The following is an 18610-nucleotide window of genomic DNA, read 5'->3' as shown; positions in this document are numbered from 1 at the left end:
TTTAATTATAAATCCTACATAAATCCTACATATACATTTGTCTGTTTTCAAACGCCTGAAATCCCTCCCAACCTCATACCAACTTTTCTTATATATATTGTAACGCCCCGCTTTTCCCTAGCTAAATTTAGAGTAAATTTTAAACTTAGATTTAAGATGATTCACGCCGGATTGAGAAAAAGAATTTATTTTAATTCCAACAAAAATGATTTACAAAAGCATTTGTAAATTTAGTTATTAAATTTATATGCATTGCATATTTATTTAATTTAGCATTCAAGCAGTTTCACGAGCTTTTAATTAGCAAACCCTGAAGTAGTATTACAGTTTCGACAATTTTATCCTGAGGGATTTAAATTGTCCAATCATAGCCGCCCACCCTATGCCTCATAGCCGCCCACTCTACAGCCCAATTCCAGCCCAAAAGTCAGGCTGTACAATCCCAACTTTTCTGCCAAATCAAATGCGCCATATTAATTTGACATTTTTCCACAACTAGTTTTTCCTATCTATGCTACCATGCCTTAAAAGTAGCCTCTCTTTCAACACTTAACATCACTACCCACTCCCACCACCAACTCCCTGCAAAAGCCATGCCTAAGGCTCTCTACTCCTCTGCTTAATCCAAGCACAACCCTCTGAGTTTAGCATCCTCACCATTCAACAGAACTCCTTCTCATAAAAAAAAAAAAAAAAGAGAAAAGACTCAAGTGCAAAAATCGATTCAGTGAGGTCCAGTTTTACAGTAGCAAATCAAACACCAAACTTCAACCAAGTTCAGATGACAACAACGCAGCCTAACCCAAGTTTCTTAAGCAGCCAAACCATTCCAGTTTCCAGCCGCACAAACCCAACCGATTCTATTAAAGGTTACACCTTTAACTCATCTTGTATATCAAGCAATTGAATAGAATGTCACTCACTTCTTATACACAGGCATGATATATTTTAGTTCCACAAATCTATCAGCAATCTTTCATCTTTCATATATTCGTGTATATATATATATATATATATATATGTATATTTTACTAAATCAGCAGCCCATGTTAAAGAAACACATACATGAATTTATGGAATAGCTTTTCACAAGTTTTACATATACACAAATGCTTTTAAGAAAAACTGTATTAGTAAATAGAAGAGAATAAGAAGAATGTTATATGTTTGTTGGGTGTGTGAGCCGGGTCTGGAGAGGGTCGACGGATGGCGGTGGTGGTGGCTACGAAAGCTGCTACTGCCCGGCCGAGGCAGGGGAGTGATACGGCGGTCGGGGGCGGCTCATCGCTGTTGTCCGTCCGGCGCAAGTAAAAGAGAGGAGGCGATGGAAATTAGGGGTTTCGGGCTGAGGTCGGCGGCGTCACGTGTGGCGGAGCGGTCGCCGGGAATCGGTGGATTTGGGAAAAGTGGACTAGGGCATAGCAGCGACTCTGCTGCAGCTGTTCGGCCGAGGACGGGCGAAGAGAGTAAGATGAGGCGGCGGCTTGGAGGCTATAGTCGCCGGAGGAGAAGAGGGAAGGCAGACTGCGGCGGACTCCGCTGTTTCGCCGGAGAGAGAGAGAGCCGCGGCGGTGGGTTCCGGCTGGAAAGGGGCGGAGTATTTGTGTGTGTTCTGATGAGGGAGATCGAGGAAGATGGAGGCGGCAGCCTTCCAGCCTTGAATTCGCCGGAAGGCAGACTGCGGCGGCCGAGCTTTGAGAGAGTTTTTGGTCTGAACCGAGAGAGGCGCGAGGGAGAGATGAGCTGTGTGTGTGTGCGTGTGTTTCTTTGAAGAGAGAGAAAGAGATCTGAAATTGTGAGGGAGAAGAGAGAGGGATAAGAAACGTAGAGAGAGAGAGATAAATGGGCTTAAATTTGGGCCTCCACTTTGGGCCAAAGTTTTAAAACAAACTAAAATTGGGCTTTTGTATGGGCCGATTTTATTGGTTTTATTTTCTGTTGGGCCGAAAATATAGAAGGAAAGTGAATGGGCTTAAGTCAGTTTCGGCTTGAGTTTTGGGGCTATTTTTGTTGGGCTCGTTTAAATGATTTTAATTAGTCTGGACTGATCTTTTTTTATAAACTGGGCTGCGTTTTATTTAATTGTTCGGGCTCTGAATTATTTTATTGAGCCAATAAATTTATTAGATTTCACACTTTATAATTAGTTTAATTAATTTATTTCAAAGACTAGTTTTCATAATAATATTAAATTATTATTATTATGTGCATATTTTAAGTAATTTCTTATTATATGCCAAGCATGACATGAATTTGCATTATATTTTTGCAATAAGAGTATTTAAGATTTAATTGGTTTTATTTATAATTCCAATTATTAATGAAAGATGAGTAAGAATATTGTTGGTGTTCTTAACTCAAGAGAAATGTTTTCAATTATTTATTCATTAAATTTTGAAAACCGACTAAGTGAATCATAGAATGTTAAGCACTACACCATGACTTAAGATTAGATTCAAGGAGACCTATTAAGAATAGAATTTCTTGTAGGCTTTGTGACCAGGGGGACTAGCGCTGCTTTCCCAAGACAGGTTTTTATGTGTATGATCTTCAGGCTTTGCCTATCCAGGTGGGCATTACTTTTACTATACGTATATAGAGATCCCCTGCGTGTCGTAGGCCTCTTATACGAATGAATGCATGAGATGATCTAACTGTTAATTTCAGTTTCATATATATCAAATGAGTTTAAATGTTACGTTCAAGCAAGTTATTTCATGACAAAATCTTTTGAGTTAAAGTTATTTCAAGTATTGTCTTGCCATAAAATTTTTCAATTTTAGTATGATATCTATCTGCTTTGGCTTTGCCAATGATGCAATCGAATTCGGGTCTTGAGCAGTTGATAGCTATCCTGCCAGGGCTAGTGTACACCAGTGACCGTGAGTCATCTAGCGGGTTGGCCGGTCAAGTGACCGTGAGAGGTGGCCACCTCTCCGGCACACAGTTCCAGATATGATAGATTACAAGAGAACTTAGACTGCAGTCGAACTTTAAGAATCACAACTGAATTTAGTAAGCTTGGACATTTTTAGCGAAAAACCTCTTGCTGTACTGTTTATGATGGCATGACAATTTAAATCTTTACGAAGCATGTTATATTTCATAGTAGGCATATGTGCCCACTGAGTATTTTTATACTCAGCCCTGCATGTATTTCTAAATGTGCAGGTTGAGCAGCTGATGGAATGGAATGATGTTGAGCGGGTGTTCTTTTGACATTTCAAGAAATGTAACCTTGAGTATACATCTTCATATGTATATCTCACACGTTTTTCCGCTGCAAACCACTTTGATTAGAATAACTCTATGTTATGAAGTTGTGACACGTGTTATTGGGTAACCCACCTTAATCAGTTCTCCTTTATGTGTATGTTTTATAAGTATCCAAATGATCATATATGATCCTAACATTTTATCTATGAGTGACATTTCCATATACTTTAATGTTAAGTAATAGTCCATATCCGTTCCCACTCATTAATTCTTATCCCAAGTCATAATCCCGGCTAAATCGTCATTAAGGGTTGCGGGCTGTGACAGAGTGGTATCAGAGCGGTTCGTTCGCTCTGGCCCTAGAAACCTTATTCTAAAAGAGTCGAGTCTAGTTTGATTCTTTTGACTTACATGGGTTTATACGGCACCGCTCAACACTCCATTGCATCGTGCTCAATCAAGGAAAGAAGGTAACTGTAGTTCACGTGTTAAAGATGTTATTGTTCTAAGATATTTTATGAATATGTTTATGTAAAGAGCATACTATGATGAAATGTTGAATGTTTTGCCTTTCATGGCATATTTTCGCAATCTATGATGTTATGATCAGACGAATAATAGAAAAATTGACATATGTTTTTCCAGAGAACATAGATTGCTATAAGTTGCATGATCACAATTTCAAAAAGAACATAGACTACTAGGTTAGTAGGATATCTCTACAATCTAGATTCTTAAGGTGATGATGTAGAAGAATGAAAGAGAACTTAGAGCATTTCAGCTCCCTCAAGAAAACAATGATTCTTTTGAACTACAAAGAGGAATGAAAAGATATGTACGAGGTAAAGGAAAAGCACAGAATGACGATACGCGACGAATTCAAGGTAAACGTTGCATCAAAGGTTGAACCATAGTCTCTACGTTCGAATGTTCAAGTGCGACGGAACTTCGAATCAACTTTTGCTACACGATAAATTTTAAGAATAGTGTGTTTTGCCTGTGTACGTATGTCTGTGTGTATATGTCTTAAGAGAGGTTTGGGGTTTGAGATCAATAGGATAGGGAACCTTAAGATAAGTTTAGTTGTCATGATGAGCTTATGTTTTGTTATGTATAGTATGTTCAGGGCTCTCCAAGTTCGGGACGATGTTTCTCGTGTGACTGGGAGGTGATGATGTTGGACCTGGCCAGTCCACATGATCCAAATCTCAGTAGACGTCTTTTGGGTTGAAAATCCATGTGTTTCAACTTTCGGTTGAAAAGCCAGATGGGTTCATACTCGAGGTCATTTTATTCGACCTAGTAGTTAATCATTTCATACCCTCTGGTCATTCTTTTGATTCTCTTGAACAATTTCTACAACACCTTGCTTTGATGTTGTGTTGAGTTTGAGCCTTGCAACTCGTGAGTTGTCATAATAAGATCCCCTTGATTGATAAGACTAAGAAGTGTTAGTCTACCGACGTAGTATACTACCCAAACTATGGCTTCATATAATTGTGTCTCATTGTGATTAATTTCCTTAGCCTTACTTGAAGTGGACGTGTGGTATGAAGATGAAGGGAAGGAATTAGTGTGTAGGTTTAAGGGGGACAAGTATTAAATGGTGAATAGTGTTTGGTCTCCAATCATCCTTCCTAAGCAAGACAAATTCACTTCATTTCCCTCATTTCCTTCACCATTCGGCCACTCTCAATTTCTCTCCCTCTCTTCCGATTTTGCTCCAAAAGATCACCATAGATGAATCACCAAAGCTTCCAAATTCACATCAAAATCAAATCCTCCACCAAATCAACATAAACACCTTTCAATTCTTGAAGATTTCAAGAGGACCGTGGGGTTTGGTTTGAAGAGTGAGAAAGGAAAACTATGATCTTTGTTTAATCTTGGGTAAGTGATTCTTATTTTTATAGATCTAGATTGTATGATGTTATATGTGAAGTATATGCCTTGAGATGTGAAAGTTCGATGGAGTTTAGTTTACCCAAAATTGGGAACTTTTGAGTCAATGGTTAAAATGATTAATAGATGAGGAAGATGAGTCCATGAGATGTATATGATGATGATTGATGGAGTAAATTGAGTATATGATGTCAATTGATGATTTTGATATGAGTTAGTTTAATAAAATTAGGGATATGTGTATCTATGCTCTAATTTGTAAATTGATGGGTTATATGTGAGATTAATTGGCTAAGATTGATAGATCTATGAATGGATTAAGGTATCATGTGTGTTTATTAAATTTCAAAGAGTTTACTTTAATAAAAATTAGGACTTTTTGCCTATGTGTTATTTAAGTAATTTTGGCTTAAGATATATGTATTTGAGCATGATATTAGTGTATAATTATGTTTGAGTAAGTCTTTTGTTGGCTAGGAAAATTTTTGACTTAGTTTAGTTTGTATGAGTTTTTGAGTTTTCATATTTTGAGAAGTCGATGATTGATAAAATGAGGTCTAATTGCTTTATGACCATTATGTGAAAGTTTGTCATGTTTTATTAAGAGTTTTATGATGATACATGAAGTTTCATTAGAGTTTAGTTTACATGATAAAAGGGAATCTATATGTGTATAATGATTTATATGATGAATGAGATCATGTTTGAGTATTTGAGTAATTTTGAGCATGAAAATGAGAAGAGAATTTTAATGATGCGTTCGTTGAAACGTTTTACTTGAGATTTGAGGTTATGATGTAAGAAGAGAGTCAAGATTGAGTATGATGAGTATTATAATGTGCTTGAATGTTTTCAAGTGCTATATGTGTTTAAAATAAGCTTTGATTGGTTTTCTTTGAAGGGATGTTAAGTTGAGCATTTAAGAGTTTGAGATGAGATTTTAGTGAATTTCGTAGGCCTACTGACCTACTGTTATCGACGGTTTTTCGATGTCTAATAGCTTTGAAAATTTTATAGAAAATCCCTACATGAGTCTTAAGCATACCGGTAAAATTTCAAGTCATTTGTACTTCGTTTACTATTTTTATAAAATACAAAACCTAAACTGCACATTACTACCGAGAATTTCAGAGAACAGGAGAAAGAGTCATTCATTTAAGTACCTTCCTGTGTGATCTAGATTTCAAAAATTTTTATGGTATTAATCTTATTGTGTTAGCTATATATCCACCAAAGTTGAGCCCAGTTTGACAACGTTTACTATTTTTCAAAAATCCAAGTTTTCGATTGCTCAAAACTGCCGAATATGGTAGACTGTAGTAAAACAGTCATATCTCCTACAATACTTGGAGTTTTTGACTCTACTTTTTTTTATATGAAACTAGACTCGAAGAATTTTCTTTTGGTATGAGTCTCGAGTCCACGAGGTGTCGGAGTCAGAACAGGTTAGATTTTGAAGTTGAGTCAGTGTAAAAACAAAGCATGTTTTGATAATGTTTGATTGTGTTTTTCTTATGAGCCTTAGGTGATTGTGTTGTCTATGTGTTTGAATGAGATTAGACGAGCCTTATATGAGAAACAAATCGAGACTTAGAACCATGATTTTCTTGAAACCTATCCTTGAACTTAAGGATTTGAGATGCGTGGAGAGTTTATATAGAGTTGAGTAAGGAGATAGAATATTAGATAGAGCATAAGTTTCCTTTCATGTCTCTGATAACCATAAGTTTTTGATGTCGAGTCTAGAATAGTATCTCTAGACTTCTAAGAATGTCAGTAACCCTCAGCTCGCCGTCACACTGCCGCAATAAAGGTACGATAATAGTTTCAAAAATATACATATATGTATTTCAGATGTTATGAAAGTTTTTCAAGAAAATGTGCGCCTTATGTTTACGATGCTATGTGAATGCTTTTTGTCGTGTTTGGGACTACCCGAACCCATAACGACTCAATGAATGTATTTCGTGTTTGGGACAACCCGAGCCCATAACGAATCAATGTATGTATGTATGTATGGTCGAGTTAGATTCCTTGAATCTTTCCGGCATAAGCAAAGTTTTCATGAAAGGGACATTAAATGTCCATATATGTTAAGGTTTCAAAAGAAACAGAAGTATGTATGTATGAATGAATGAGAAAGCTTTATGTTGTCGTTTTAGGCTAGCTGCCTATACGATTAGAATGATGGGTCCTCTTACAAACCATTTGAGTATTATCCAAGAATGCTTTGAGAATGTTAATCGTGATAGCACCGCTTGATCGATTTAAGTAAAGACTGGTAAGATAGAAATGTTTAACATAGAGATGTTACAACATAGAGGCAATGCCTTAAGACCAAGGATTCACTTGAGCTATTTCAATAGCGGTGAGATTAAGTTTTTCACATAAGAACTTATGTTGCTTATGATTATGATGTTAGTCGTGATAGCTTGGCTAGAACAACATAGAATGGACGTTCATGGTATCAGTAACTTATGATGAAGTACTTATTAGTAAGTGCTTTATGTTAGAAGTTGACTTAGAGCTTTATAAGAGATAAGAAGTTGACATGATTGGGGGCGATGCTCCCATTTGACTGAGTGATTCATTGTGCTGGGTCTGGCCAGCCCATATAACTAAGATCTCGGCGATTGTCAATTAGGATTTTTGACCTTGAGTATGGCGTCATCCCAATGTATAGACTCGCACTATGTAATTATCACAATAAGATCTCATTTTACCACGATAAGCACAGTAATAACTAGAATGACTTAGTTTGCTGTCAGTTCTCGAAGTACTAGAAGGTGATATTCTCACAGTTAGAAAGATACACTAAGCATCAACTTATCTTTTGACCGACAGTCGGTAGAAACAAAGCAACTTCTGGAATCCCAAGTGGAGAACCAGGGCAGATAACTAGTATGATAGAGTTTTCAACAAAATGTCAGGACGTGCTCCAAATGTGGTGGACACTTATGAGAAACGCGTAAAGGAGTTCGCAAACGAATGGCGTCATGAGATATTCAATTCCCCTACCAAGCCAAAGAAATATTACGTAGGAGCAACCAACGAGCAAGACTCTCACCATCAAATCACTGCTACCAAGGGAGAATAGGAAGATTCCGACACAATCTGGATATACACCACCTCAAGATGTGGTGAAGGAAAGAAAATGGAATGAAGAAAACAACAGAAAATTCGAGAATAAAAAAAAAAAAAAAAAAACTTTAGAATAAGACTTAAGATCCAACCCAGCCTCAGAGCCAACAACCTCACACTAGAAGGGTGATTGTTTCGGCTAAAGTGTCAAAAGCTCCATCAATAGGAATGTTCAAAGGAAGCAAATATTTGTTTTAAACTTCAGAGAACTTGAGCACTATGTCTCATTAGCCCCAAAGTTGAATTACTTGACTTATGACTTAGAACTCGTTGTGGTTGTGCACGTGTTGGAAATTTGGAGACACTATCTCTACGGAGTTAAGTGTGAGGTCCTTATAGCTGACAAGAATTTGAAGGGCTTTTTCGAGCAAAGAGATTTCAATGTAAGACAACAGAGATGATTCGAATTAGTGAAGAATTATGATGGTACCATCAATTGGAAATTAAGAGAAGATGTTTCACCACTAAATATGAAGTATTGATTGGTGATTGCCTTAATCAGTTTAGTAATTGTTCAGCATCCAGAGACAATATCAAGATGTGTAGTTGCATTAATAGTTAAGTGTGAATTGCGGGAAAGGATTATAAAAGCATGAAATGAAAATGGATATTGGTGAGAAAATGTGTCTCGCCTTGAGAATGAGAAAAACGAAAGGATTCGCGAAAGTCAGGAATAATGCACTAATGGTTAGTGGAGGATTGTGGATGTATACACTAGGTATTAAGTCTCGCAGTTAAGAAAGTATGTGATTAAGAAATATGAGATAGTCCAAGCTCAAGGCTTAAGTTATGAAGAGAAATCAGTTTAGTGACTAGATTGTAAGGTTAAAGTGTTACGAGGCAATAATGTTGTTCTCGTTATGTAATGGAACCATCACAGGATGGAAAAGGCTACAAAAGAGATGAATGAAACGAATGACTAGTATCACAAGCTAGAATACCAGGTATGCAAATTTCGGGACGAAATTTATTTTAAGGGGGGTAGTATGTAACGCCCCGCTTTTCCCTAGCTAAATTTAGAGTAAATTTTAAACTTAGATTTAAGATGATTCACGCCGGATTGAGAAAAAGAATTTATTTTAATTCCAACAAAAATGATTTACAAAAGCATTTGTAAATTTAGTTATTAAATTTATATGCATTGCATATTTATTTAATTTAGCATTCAAGCAGTTTCACGAGCTTTTAATTAGCAAACCCTGAAGTAGTATTACAGTTTCGACAATTTTATCCTGAGGGATTTAAATTGTCCAATCATAGCCGCCCACCCTATGCCTCATAGCCGCCCACTCTACAGCCCAATTCCAGCCCAAAAGTCAGGCTGTACAATCCCAACTTTTCTGCCAAATCAAATGCGCCATATTAATTTGACATTTTTCCACAACTAGTTTTTCCTATCTATGCTACCATGCCTTAAAAGTAGCCTCTCTTTCAACACTTAACATCACTACCCACTCCCACCACCAACTCCCTGCAAAAGCCATGCCTAAGGCTCTCTACTCCTCTGCTTAATCCAAGCACAACCCTCTAAGTTTAGCATCCTCACCATTCAACAGAACTCCTTCTCATAAAAATAAAAAAAAAGAGAAAAGACTCAAGTGCAAAAATCGATTCAGTGAGGTCCAGTTTTACAGTAGCAAATCAAACACCAAACTTCAACCAAGTTCAGATGACAACAACGCAGCCTGACCCAAGTTTCTTAAGCAGCCAAACCATTCCAGTTTCCAGCCGCACAAACCCAACCGATTCTATTAAAGGTTACACCTTTAACTCATCTTGTATATCAAGCAATTGAATAGAATGTCACTCACTTCTTGTACACAGGCATGATATATTTTAGTTCCACAAATCTATCAGCAATCTTTCATCTTTCATATATTCGTGTATATATATATATATATATGTATATTTTACTAAATCAGCAGCCCATGTTAAAGAAACACATACATGAATTTATGGAATAGCTTTTCACAAGTTTTACATATACACAAATGCTTTTAAGAAAAACTGTATTAGTAAATAGAAGAGAATAAGAAGAATGTTATATGTTTGTTGGGTGTGTGAGCCGGGTCTGGAGAGGGTCGACGGATGGCGGTGGTGGTGGCTACGAAAGCTGCTACTGCCCGGCCGAGGCAGGGGAGTGATACGGCGGTCGGGGGCGGCTCATCGCTGTTGTCCGTCCGGCGCAAGTAAAAGAGAGGAGGCGATGGAAATTAGGGGTTTCGGGCTGAGGTCGGCGGCGTCACGTGTGGCGGAGCGGTCGCCGGGAATCGGTGGATTTGGGAAAAGTGGACTAGGGCATAGCAGCGACTCTGCTGCAGCTGTTCGGCCGAGGACGGGCGAAGAGAGTAAGATGAGGCGGCGGCTTGGAGGCTATAGTCGCCGGAGGAGAAGAGGGAAGGCAGACTGCGGCGGACTCCGCTGTTTCGCCGGAGAGAGAGAGAGCCGCGGCGGTGGGTTCCGGCTGGAAAGGGGCGGAGTATTTGTGTGTGTTCTGATGAGGGAGATCGAGGAAGATGGAGGCGGCAGCCTTCCAGCCTTGAATTCGCCGGAAGGCAGACTGCGGCGGCCGAGCTTTGAGAGAGTTTTTGGTCTGAACCGAGAGAGGCGCGAGGGAGAGATGAGCTGTGTGTGTGTGCGTGTGTTTCTTTGAAGAGAGAGAAAGAGATCTGAAATTGTGAGGGAGAAGAGAGAGGGATAAGAAACGTAGAGAGAGAGAGATAAATGGGCTTAAATTTGGGCCTCCACTTTGGGCCAAAGTTTTAAAACAAACTAAAATTGGGCTTTTGTATGGGCCGATTTTATTGGTTTTATTTTCTGTTGGGCCGAAAATATAGAAGGAAAGTGAATGGGCTTAAGTCAGTTTCGGCTTGAGTTTTGGGGCTATTTTTGTTGGGCTCGTTTAAATGATTTTAATTAGTCTGGACTGATCTTTTTTTATAAACTGGGCTGCGTTTTATTTAATTGTTCGGGCTCTGAATTATTTTATTGAGCCAATAAATTTATTAGATTTCACACTTTATAATTAGTTTAATTAATTTATTTCAAAGACTAGTTTTCATAATAATATTAAATTATTATTATTATGTGCATATTTTAAGTAATTTCTTATTATATGCCAAGCATGACATGAATTTGCATTATATTTTTGCAATAAGAGTATTTAAGATTTAATTGGTTTTATTTATAATTCCAATTATTAATGAAAGATGAGTAAGAATATTGTTGGTGTTCTTAACTCAAGAGAAATGTTTTCAATTATTTATTCATTAAATTTTGAAAACCGACTAAGTGAATCATAGAATGTTAAGCACTACACCATGACTTAAGATTAGATTCAAGGAGACCTATTAAGAATAGAATTTCTTGTAGGCTTTGTGACCAGGGGGACTAGCGCTGCTTTCCCAAGACAGGTTTTTGTGTGTATGATCTTCAGGCTTTGCCTATCCAGGTGGGCATTACTTTTACTATACGTATATAGAGATCCCCTGCGTGTCGTAGGCCTCTTATACGAATGAATGCATGAGATGATCTAACTGTTAATTTCAGTTTCATATATATCAAATGAGTTTAAATGTTACGTTCAAGCAAGTTATTTCATGACAAAATCTTTTGAGTTAAAGTTATTTCAAGTATTGTCTTGCCATAAAATTTTTCAATTTTAGTATGATATCTATCTGCTTTGGCTTTGCCAATGATGCAATCGAATTCGGGTCTTGAGCAGTTGATAGCTATCCTGCCAGGGCTAGTGTACACCAGTGACCGTGAGTCATCTAGCGGGTTGGCCGGTCAAGTGACCGTGAGAGGTGGCCACCTCTCCGGCACACAGTTCCAGATATGATAGATTACAAGAGAACTTAGACTGCAGTCGAACTTTAAGAATCACAACTGAATTTAGTAAGCTTGGACATTTTTAGCGAAAAACCTCTTGCTGTACTGTTTATGATGGCATGACAATTTAAATCTTTACGAAGCATGTTATATTTCATAGTAGGCATATGTGCCCACTGAGTATTTTTATACTCAGCCCTGCATGTATTTCTAAATGTGCAGGTTGAGCAGCTGATGGAATGGAATGATGTTGAGCGGGTGTTCTTTTGACATTTCAAGAAATGTAACCTTGAGTATACATCTTCATATGTATATCTCACACGTTTTTCCGCTGCAAACCACTTTGATTAGAATAACTCTATGTTATGAAGTTGTGACACGTGTTATTGGGTAACCCACCTTAATCAGTTCTCCTTTATGTGTATGTTTTATAAGTATCCAAATGATCATATATGATCCTAACATTTTATCTATGAGTGACATTTCCATATACTTTAATGTTAAGTAATAGTCCATATCCGTTCCCACTCATTAATTCTTATCCCAAGTCATAATCCCGGCTAAATCGTCATTAAGGGTTGCGGGCTGTGACATATATAAACTCAATTACCAACAAGAATTCATCATGCCTCACAATCCACCTTTTTTCACTCGAAAAATTTAACTTAATAAAATGATGGCATCCAAAATAGGAATTCTTATACCCACTTAATTGAGATTGTTTCAAATGTGACTAAAACTTAAATAAAGTATACCAATAAATCAATCCACGAAAAGCAATCAATTCAAATGTTAATTCAGTTTTTAGAAAAGATATTCTTCAACTAAATGTTATAAATAGGGAAAATTGCACCTAAATACATAAACATTGCCAAAAATTCATATTTGGCAAATTTCGTTGTTGTCCAAACTACGTGGCATCGTATAATCACTCCATTCTAATTTTCCTTATTTCTCATTCATTCTTATCTATTTATATATTTCTAATCAATTTTTACATTATAGCAAAATAAATCCTATCCTACGTGGCATCGTATAATCACTTCATTCTAATTTTCCTCAATTCTCATTCATTTTTATTTATTTATACATTTCTAATCAATTTTTACATTTAAAAACTATTAAATAATCATATAAATTTATAGATAAATTCTATACTGTTAAATAATCGTATAAAACTATGAGTTAATATATAAAACTATCCACTTTCATATTGTAAAGATAAAAATTGTCCACTAAGATAAAAATATTAAAATCTGGCCAGTTTTTGAGCGAAAAGACAAAAATGCCCCTGCCCTCAAAAATTAAAATTTCTCTCGCTGTACTCTCTCTTTCTCTCTCTTTTTCTATCTCTCTTCTCTTTCTCTCTCTAGGTCTCTGCATTCTCTCTCTCTCTCTCATCTCTCATTCTCTTCTCTCTCTCTCCACTCTCTTTCTCTTTCCTCTCCCTCACGTTTTTCGACGGCGGCCAACAGTAGCAGCTCTCTGCCGCCCCGTCGCCGTCCTCTGATTCTCGGAGAGCAGCAACTACAAGGCTGCCACCACCGCGTCTGCCTCCAGTAGTATCATCTCCTCCGGCGGCGGAGATTACTCGCTGGACTACTCATCGGACTTCGATTCTCGGCCGCCGGAGGCCGAGGAGTCCCCACCGCATTCGTTGCTCTGCTACACCAGATCTCGCCTCCTCCTCCATCCTTCGAGATCTCCTCCAGCTCGCAACACCTCCTCCTCCGCATCGACGCCACCATCTTCACCTTCAAGTCAACAGCCCAACCAGCTCGTCTGTCGCCAGTCACCTCAGCGCCACCGATGTCTTTCACAGCGGCGAACAACCTGCACTTTCATTTTCTGTTTCTCTACTATCTTTTATCTTTTTTTTCTTTCTTCATCAGTCATTCTCATCTCTCTCTTCGTCTTAATGATCTCCTGGCATCTTAAAAGGTCTAGGTAATATACATTTTTTTATGAGATTCATTGAATGGACATTTAACTACATGATTGGTTTGTTTTGAGAATGGAATTGGCGAATGCTTAATTTAATTTGAAGTCAGAATGGTAAGTGATATAAGTGATAGAGATATTATTTTTAATCTCAAGTCTAAATGTTAGTTTTAAATTAATCTCAAGTTTGAATGTTAATTTTAATCGAAAAAAAAAAGACATAAGTTATAGAGAAATTATTATGATTATCATTGTACTTGTATTGGTAATTTAATTAATAAACTTAACTGATATTTTGAGAGTGTATTGATCGATTGAAAGAGAAAAATAGATTTTGCATAATTGATTAATGATGTTGAATTCACAATTAGCTCTATGAATTCACATTTTAATGTTCTTCAATTCACAACAAGATCTATGAATTCACAACATAATATTCTTGAATTCACAACCAGATCTATGAATTCACAACTTAATGTTTTAGAATTAACGACCACATCTATGAATTCACAACTTAATATTCTTGAATTCACAACCAGATCTATTAATTCACAACTAAAACTCGAATTCACAATCAAAATAAATTACAGTTTTAATTGTGAATTCAAACTTTAAAAACTCAAACTCACAATTACTTGAATTCACAACCAAAATAAATTCTAGTTGTGAATTAAATTCAGGTTGTGAATTCGACTGATTGTGAATTCACAACCAACATAAATCTGACTGTGAATTAAATTTTGGTTGTGAATTCGTTTGTTGTGAATTCACAACCAAAAAATTCTAGTTGTGAATTCGACTGGTTGTGAATTAAATTTTGGCTGTGAATTCGACTAGTTGTGAATTCACAAACAAAAAATTTTGGTTGTGAATTCACACTAGTTGTAAATTCACAACTAGTGTGAATTCACAACCAAAATTTTTTGGTTGTGAATTCACACTGGTTGTGAATTACGGGATTTTTTAAAGGGGTGATGTAAAGTGGACATTTTTTTAATTTTTAATGTGAAGGGTATTTTGGTAACAGTGGACATTTTTTATGTTTTTTATTTTAGTGGACATTTTTTATCTTTACAATATGAAAGTGGCCATTTTAAAAATCCACTCTAAAACTATTAGATAAAGTATATGTACTATTAAATAATTGTATAAAACTATTAGATAAATCCAATATATCCATTTAATTATAAATCCTACATAAATCCTACATATCCATTTGTCTGTTTTCAAACGCCTGAAATCCCTCCCAACCTCATACCAACTTTTCTTATATATATAAACTCAATTACCAACAAGAACTCATCATGCCTCACAATCCACCTTTTTTTCACTCGAAAAATTTAACTTAATAAAATGATGGCATCCAAAATAGGAATCCTTATACCCACTTAATTGAGATTGTTCCAAATGTGACTAAAACTTAAATAAAGTATACCAATAAATCAATCCACGAAAAGCAATCAATTCAAATGTTAATTCAGTTTTTAGAAAAGATATTCTTCAACTAAATGTTATAAATAGGGAAAATTGCACCTAAATACACAAACTTTGCCAAAAATTCATATTTGGCAAATTTCGTTGTTGTCCAAATTTGACACGACTTAATTCTTAAAAATTCAAAAAACAACCACTTTTTGTAAATAATTATACAAAGACCCACTTATGTTATAATTTGGGACATTTAAACCAAAACAAGATATTTCCTTATGATGTTTTCTTTTAATCTTTGATCCGCGCCATCATAAGGAAATATCTTGTTTTGGTTTAAATGTCCCAAATAATAACATAAGTGGGTCTTTGTATAATTATTTACAAAAAGGGGTTGTTTTTTGAATTTTTAAGAATTAAGTCGTATCAAATTTGGACAACAACGAAAGTTGGTGTATTAAAATGTAAAATCCTAACTTCGCGTCAAATATGAATTTTTGGCAAAATTTGTGTATTTTCACGCAATTATCCCTTATAAATAAATAAAATACATGCCTATGCCCAATCTATCTATATATATAATAGCAAAATAAATCCTATCCCACATGGCGCCGTATAATCCCTCTATTTTAATTTTCTTCAATTTTCATTCATTCTTATTTTTTTCCTAAATTATTTATCAATTTCCATATCTAAAAATGATTTATATTTGTATTTTAGTTTATTATATAATATTAGTTTAAGTTTATCACATCATACTCACAAATTAATATGTATATATATAATACGTTTATATATAGATGTATTTACTTAAATAATTAACTATATATATATATATATGATTGAATATGATTTCAAATTTGATCACGATGTTGTTTAAAGTTTGAGACGAGATTGTTCTCATAACTTAATTATAGTTTCACAAATTCTAGAGAAAATGATACTCACAAGTAAGTTATAATCTTCAAGCTCCATACAAGATAATGTTCAAAATTCAGATGTAGTATTTCAAACTCCAAAGAATATGATTTTCAAAATTTTGACGTTCAAATGTTATATGTGGTCTTTAGAGCTTCATATGATTATCTGGTTTTATTAGGTCCATATGAGATGATACTCAGATGACATATCTTTAGTTAGATTATTTCTTATCCGTCAAATTTAAAGAATTTGAACAAACTTAATACTCCCTTCGTCCCTCAAACATCTTCCTAAGAGAGGATGACACGAGTTTTAATAAAAGTTAGTTATGTATTTGATAAGTTGAGAATGGGTCCCACAAAAAGTGAAATTATAAGAGTGGTAATTAGTAAAGTGGAGAACGAGTCCCACAAAAAGTGAAATTGTAAGAATAATAATTAGTGAAATTGTTTCCAAAAATATGTTAGGAAGATGTTTTGGGGACGAACCAAAATAGAAAAAAAAAAAAAAAAAAGGAAAATGTTTGAGGGACGGAGAGAGTAAATATTATCGATATACGATTAACAGCAGATGCAACACATCAATCGTACATCATATCATACTTTAAATTTACATATTTTTTTCTTCTAAAATCTTCAATCCGACATCAACTTTTTATAAACTTCATCAAATGAATATTTATATAAAAATATATTTCTATTATCACAACCTACATTTAATTGGCGAAAGTGATTAAGATTAATATTATTTCAAATATTGTATTAGTAATTTAATTTGATCATATCAAATTAATTAAAGAAATAATTTATATATAAACTATTTCATATGCTATAGTAATAAAAATAATATAAAATAATTATAAATGATGACATAAAATGATTCCCGTCGAATTTCGACGGGTTTGACGCTAGTGTATATATATCAAAAAGGATATTAAAAGGAATCTTGTATTATTTATTAAAATAGATTTTATTGAAAAAGGAAAAAGGAAAAAACGAACCTAAAACCCCTGAGAGCACAAGAGAGCAAACTAAGGGCCGAGCCTCATTAAAACCCTTTTAAGACAAACCCGGGAGGGAAAATTCTTAAAAGGGAAAAAGAGTACTCGTCTAAACAACTGTGAGGAAGCGGAAAAGAGACGACTTCAGAGACTCCGGCCTAACCATCATCCCTAAGTCGCTCGGCCTCCAGACTAAAAGGAATCTTGTATTATGATTTAAACAAAATCAATTCATCAAGGAAGTAAAATTAATTCAATACACTAAATAAAAATCGGAGAGTATATATCAAAAGCAAAATAATAAGCTATACAAGAATTCAAGATCACAAATTCACAATTATTAATAATAATAATAAGAATAAAAGATTCACTTAATTATAGATAAGTCCTATTAAAAGTAGAATTCTTTCACAAATTAACTATTCTTATATTTCATCTATAAAAAAGTGTATAATTAATTTTATTTCTTTAACCTTAACTATTCTTCTCGGTTTCTCATTACTTTTTTTGTAGTGACCCGCTCTTTTATATATTTTAAATCCAGTAATGAGTGTTTATTTTTTTTCATCAGTGAATGAAAACGGTTATTATCCTGATATGAATTCAGCTTATGTAATGACCCGCTCATTTTTTTTATTATTATTATTATTTAAATCCAGTAGCGCGATAGTTAATGTCGCATCTTTCAGTAAATGGAGCCCAGTTGCCAGTTTTATATGAATTCAGCTTATAAACCTGAATTATTATTACCAGAGGCGGAGCTATTACTTTTGCTTTATGCTTTTGTATCGCGTGAGATAAATCGCGACGAGAATTTTTGAAGTATTCAATACGTAGTATTTCAAGTTTATAACTGACTTAGAGAAGTCATATTATTTATTAATCAAGATGCAGCTATAGTTATACTTTGTTGAAACCAGAGTCGTGAAATTATTTACGACTGCAAAGCAGATTAAATCCACGGATTTAATTTAAGTTAGTATGTTACAAATTGTTGATTTTAGCAAGGCAAGGAGACTAATATCGAGATACGAGATTTATTAGTGTATTCAGTATATTAGCAAAACTCGAATCTTTCATTACGAATATAGAATTACATAGACCGAGATTTAATTTCTTCTATCTTACAAGCTCTACTTCCACAACCTATAGTTATCAAATCCCTACTTCTACCTTCCACCTAGTCAACACCAAAGAAAAGAAACTGCAGCAATAAAAAGAAAAGAAAAA

The 18610-nt window shown here is 35.1% G+C and overlaps 2 long non-coding RNA genes across 3 annotated transcripts; both read left to right on the top strand.

The window, feature by feature from the left end:
- Positions 1 to 2079: 2079 nt before the first annotated feature.
- Positions 2080 to 3373, top strand: LOC130984922 (uncharacterized). The gene is made up of 2 exons (XR_009088816.1): positions 2080 to 2569; positions 3172 to 3373. It is a non-coding gene; the product is annotated as an uncharacterized LOC130984922 (long non-coding RNA).
- A 6299-nt stretch (positions 3374 to 9672) lies between these two features.
- Positions 9673 to 12508, top strand: LOC130984958 (uncharacterized). Of its 2 annotated transcripts, none has more exons than XR_009088838.1 (2): positions 9673 to 10016; positions 12313 to 12508. It is a non-coding gene; the product is annotated as an uncharacterized LOC130984958 (long non-coding RNA). The 2 variants fall into 2 exon arrangements; XR_009088837.1 differs by lacking the exon at positions 9673 to 10016 and adding an exon at positions 11221 to 11710.
- Positions 12509 to 18610: the final 6102 nt, after the last annotated feature.

Source organism: Salvia miltiorrhiza, chromosome 1 (assembly GCF_028751815.1).
Source record: "Salvia miltiorrhiza cultivar Shanhuang (shh) chromosome 1, IMPLAD_Smil_shh, whole genome shotgun sequence".
Taxonomy (NCBI): Eukaryota; Viridiplantae; Streptophyta; class Magnoliopsida; order Lamiales; family Lamiaceae; genus Salvia; species Salvia miltiorrhiza.
The sequence above is the reverse complement of the archived record's forward strand: the minus strand, read 5'-3'. Positions and strand labels throughout refer to the sequence as shown.